Source organism: Natator depressus, chromosome 8 (genome assembly GCF_965152275.1).
Source record: "Natator depressus isolate rNatDep1 chromosome 8, rNatDep2.hap1, whole genome shotgun sequence".
Classification (NCBI taxonomy): Eukaryota; Metazoa; Chordata; order Testudines; family Cheloniidae; genus Natator; species Natator depressus.
The window spans coordinates 71819420-71824693 of NC_134241.1; positions in this window are offsets into that span (position 1 = coordinate 71819420).

The window sequence follows — 5274 nt, forward strand, 5'->3', positions numbered from 1 at the left end:
ATGCTCTAGTAATTTGGTATACTCGATTTCAACAAATCAACAGAAGTCTTTCAGCTTTTCAGCACGCACCATGTAGATATGAAAGTATTTGTAAACCTTCACAGCAAAGCTCTCCATATCTAAAGGAAGACAGTCGACTGCAGTTTGGAGACAGTTATGCACAATATGTGCACCACTCCCAATACTGAAGAGCTCTTTTCCTAAGTTGGCTTGGAGCTCTTGCCACAAATTGTTTTTCCCAAAATGTCTGGCATCCCCAAAGTTAGTATTGGTGTTGTCTGCACATATTCCAACAATCTTGTCACTAAGAGAGTACTTAATCACTTGCTGGATGAATGCACACTGCAAATCTGAAGTTTCTCCGGGTAAAGACAAAAAGTCAATAATTTTTGTGCAAACTCCACTCAGTGGGAGAAAATACCGTATAAGAACAGGCAATAGTTTTTGCTCTTTTTTGTTTGATGCATCCATACTAAGCGCAATACAGAAACACTTGTCAACTTATGCTGTACTTCTTCAGTGGATAAAGGGGCTAAGGCATTGCAAAGGATTGCCTCAGATTTTGTGTGAGCAGACAAAAACTTAGGGTGGTACAGTTTCCTAATTAATTGTGATGTACAGTCACCAGACTGGAAACTGTGTCCATGCCGCACTAAGTGGTAAGCAAACACTGGCCAAAACTTTTTCAGCTTCTGTGTCTTGCCTCAGAAAAAATCCTGAAACACTTGGTGTTAAACACCTACTTTTATCAGCATCTCTGTGTTTATTGCTTTGAAGGTGCTGGGTAATGTCATTTCGACCGTTGTGGGCAATAGAGAAATGTGCTCCACATGTCTCGCATACAACTTTGCTGTTGTCCAATGCGGAAGTGTCTTTTTTTAAAAACTTGAACTGTTTTTGGAGGTCTTCATTAAAATTGCACAGACATTTCCTGGACATTTTGAGAGCAAAAAATGACCACATACAAACTATTGATTCTTCTAAGGACACAAGTATGCACAAGCCGCCCTCCTCTTCCCCCCCACCCCACCTCTGCACACACAAAAGGAACAAAAGCATTACCTGGCAACATCATGTGGGGGTGGCAGCACTGCTCTCAGAGTTGGGCAATGGAGAGCATCAGTTGCTTGCTGGGGTGCCTAGTTCTGAAGACAGCACCCCTGTCAGCAGCAACACAGAAGTAAGGGTAGCATGGTGGCATTGCCACCCTTACTTCTAACACAACCAGCCCTTGACAAAGGAGAACATGTGTGTGAATGAACTGTCTATGCTCCTTGTAGGGATTTTTTTGGATACATGATGTCAGTCTGCCTCTGGCTGGGACCCTGCTCCTGACAGCCCTTGTTTTGCTGAACCAATTTGAAGGGTTTACACAAGAGACCTCTATGGCCTGGTAAATCTGCTAGTGAAGCACTGGTAGAATTGACTTGCAAGTGTTCCTTCACAAGGCATTCTCTGAGCCCAGCATCTGAACACAGCACTCTGCCTCTGTGGCAGGCAGCCTGTTGGATGCTGGGGGACTCTTCACTACCACAAAATGTGAATTAAAAACCCTTCTCATTTCAAACTGTCTCATCACTCAGGCTCTCAAGCTAGGCAAACATGGGAGCTATGAGTCACCCTTACTTCTCTGCTCTGCCCTGCAGTCAGCAAGTGGGGCAACGTAAAAATGATAATCTTGACCAGTTATTTTACATCATACAACCTGAATCAAGTCTTGAAGCGGATGCAATCACGGATGCACTCACCGCTGGCCTTCATGGTAAGCTGAGACTCGGTAATTATTAGAGTACAATAAAGTACCACACTGCTTTCTGCAGCTCCCATTGGCCAGGAATGGCGAACCACAGTCACCGGGAGCTGCGGGGGGCCACGTTTGCGGACGGTCAATTTAAGCAAAATATCTTGCGACCCGCCAGTGGATTACTCTGATGGGCCGCGTGCCGAAGGTTGCCAACCCCTTGACTAGGGCGTAGAGAATGCAGAGATCTCCTTCCCAAACAGTGACACAGAAGGCTGGCAGAGCCAATATGGGAACAGGGAAGGAGAGTTTACATGAAAAATACTAGGTATGATTATAATAAATAATAATACAGTCAAATTCATAAGCCCTAAAAATATGAGCCCTAAAGATCAGCATTTAAACTTAATACTGGTAGATCAGTGATATACAAAAGACCCTCCCGGATAACATATATAGTGTGCAAATTTGGATTGCTAAAGCGGTTTGGAAAACTGAGGGTGCTTTCAAATTTAGGAGATACCCAACTAGGGTAAAAATTTTACTGCTCTTTACCATTTCCCCGCTGCCAATCACTCATACAGATCAAAATATTCCAGGAAGAATAGCAAGGGCAAACCTGTGATACTCAGATACAAATGTTAACTAAGAAAATGCTCAAAACCTTAAGACATTTGGAGACTATTAATTTGGAAACTTTGCACAATTTAATCAGAAGAAGTATTAAACTGCGATTTTGCAACGAAACACAGTATACTGGCACAGTTGTAATTTACCACACTACTCTTGTGTCATTTAATCCAGCAGACAAAGGTGTCTGGTACCTAAGAGTGAAGAAATGGGAAGGATAATGTTCTTTAAAAATGCAGGTCTAACAAACATTTTACAGTGCTAAACATACCCTGGGGACTTGTTCTGATCTCTTGTAATTATGTACACACATCCTGATTTATGGTGCACATTCCTCAGCTCAAAGAGCAACATTCTTCATGATAGTTTGCCCTATTTATGTGTAAAACGCTTGGTTCCATAATGTCATAAAAGACGGAATAGGCTCATTGCACATGTTACTATCGATTTCGTATGAACACTGGGCCTAATCTAATGATCCTTTTCAGCAAAGGATAAATATGCACAATTTAGCCTTAAACAGAGTCAGTGTCAGTGTCAGATCATTTCAACTACTGCCTTTGATAAATGTGCTTGTGATGCTCAAGATCCCCACTGTCCACCCTCCTTCTTAAGGTTATTGCAGAGTCAGTGAGAGGAGAAGAAACAGGAAAGTGAAAATAAGATACACCAAAAAAGGGCAAGTTATGTCGAGCTAAATGGCTTTTTCATGCCAAATTTTCGAAGTAATCTGTCAGTTGTTCCTGAAATTTTGTGCATGCAAATCCATTTTCACCTGTTACTTTATGTATCTCAGTCATGTAAATTAAGAAGAATAGATTTCTGTGCATCTGGTTGAATGGGCACTGGCAGAGGACTGAGATGGGTTTACATGGTGGGCACATGTGGCGGTATGTGGGATATTTCAGTTATGTTGGCCTACTGAGTGGTGATTAAATGAGATGGAATGTGGAGGGAAAGAGAAGTGTTGATGCTTACGAGGTTTTATGACACAACTCCTCTATTATACTGTCTTTAAATGTACATCCGGGGCACCCAGAGTTTTGGATGGACACCCTTTGGGATGAAGGTTTTTTAAGATCAAAATTAAAATACGTTAAGTCTCAGACATTTAAATAAAGGAGCTTATCACATGTAGGACCACACAGTTCCATCTCGGGAACACGCCACTTTTCAATAAAGAAAGGATGGTTTTGCAGTTGTAGCACAAGCCTGGGAGTCAAGAGACCTGGGGTTTATATCCTGCTCTGATACAAAATTCCCATGCGAACTTGGACAAGTCACTTAGACGCTCTATGCCTCAGCACTCCTACCACTAAAATAGAAATAAAAATGACCTACTTCAAAAGGAGTTGTGATACTTAACTCATTAATCACTGCAAAGCTTTTGAGATCGTCTCATAAAAAGGCTCTATAAAAGTGCAAGATGATATTATTTCTTTTAAAGCAGTGACTTTAATATTGTAAGGCAAACATCAGTTTCCTGGTGCTCAGGTACATCTTTATATTTAATTCTAATGTTGTAACTTATTTCTTTCCTCACATTTTCCCCTCTCTTCCTGTCTGAAGTATAAAGTTTAACATAAACAAGTAGAGGAAGGATGAACGAGCACCAGCAAATGACATAGGAGTCCATGTTCTCTGTAACATGAGCAGCTGGAACTTACATGAGCTAACAGTGGATGCTATGATTACATTGGGTAAGAGCCAGTGGCGTAACTAGGTGGAGCAAACAGGGGGAGCGGATATAAGGAAAGGTGTCACCCGCTTGTACTCACCAGGCGGCACTCTGGATCCTCAGCAGCGCTGAAGGCCCCCGCCGCCGAAATGCCACCGAGGACCCGGAGCGAGTGAAGGCCCCCCGCCGTTGAAGACCTGGAGCGCATCCGGGTGAGTAAAAATTAAAAAAGGCGCCAAAAAATTTAAAAGGCGCCACTTGTGCTCAGTGGGGGAGTGGCCGCTCCCCCCGCTTTCCCCCAGCTACGCTACTGGTAAGAGCTTCCATGCGTGATTCCAGCTGTGATGACACGGCCCTTTTGTGAGTATTATGTACAAACAGAATCTTTCCTAGCTGCATATTTGAAATCAAGCTTTCTGATCCACGACAGTATTAAAAAATGCATTTGAACATGAGCTTTTGAGGAGAGGAGCTAGCATCATAAGGCTCCAATCCTGACTGAGGCTTTATCAGTAGTAATACAGTAAATAATACATATGAGTTTCTAAAATTAAGCCAAACTGTACTCATAGACTGTCACATCATTATTTTAGTTACTTCTTACAGAAAAAAACCTTTTATTCTTTAAAATGCCCCTTAGTTCCTGCTGTACTATTCCCTGTAGCATATGAGCACCAGCTTGTGTATAATTTACATGCTGTTAGCAATATACTATATTTAATTTATCATAGCAATGTCAGTTTCTGTAACCTGATTGCAGTTCATGGATAAGGCCATGATTCAAAACATTAGGTATTCAGGGTGAAATTTTTTCCCTTTAGGTATCCTCATGCTAACCTCCAAATTCACTAGGCATCAATAAGCATGATATGGGCTGCTCTTTTTATTACTCTCCATGTACTCTCATGTATTACCAATAAGGAAATCTCTCTCACTCAGGTATTTCTCAAGCACTTATTGCCATGCATCTGGCTGTGGGACTGGTTTGCTGATACTCACTCCTCTTGCATCTCACCAGTACACAATTAACAGAGACTTAGCTCTGGCCATTTTAAGTACTGTTTAGCTAGGCTTCTTTTTTAAACTACATTTATAAACAAAATTACGTCCTAGTCATTTCCTTTAATGACGTGTGGTTATTGAGGATCTTACAGCATTTTTCTCAGAGCAGACGAGAGGCATTAACCCCTGTGGTCTGGGCTCATTCCAATTTCATTTATTACCT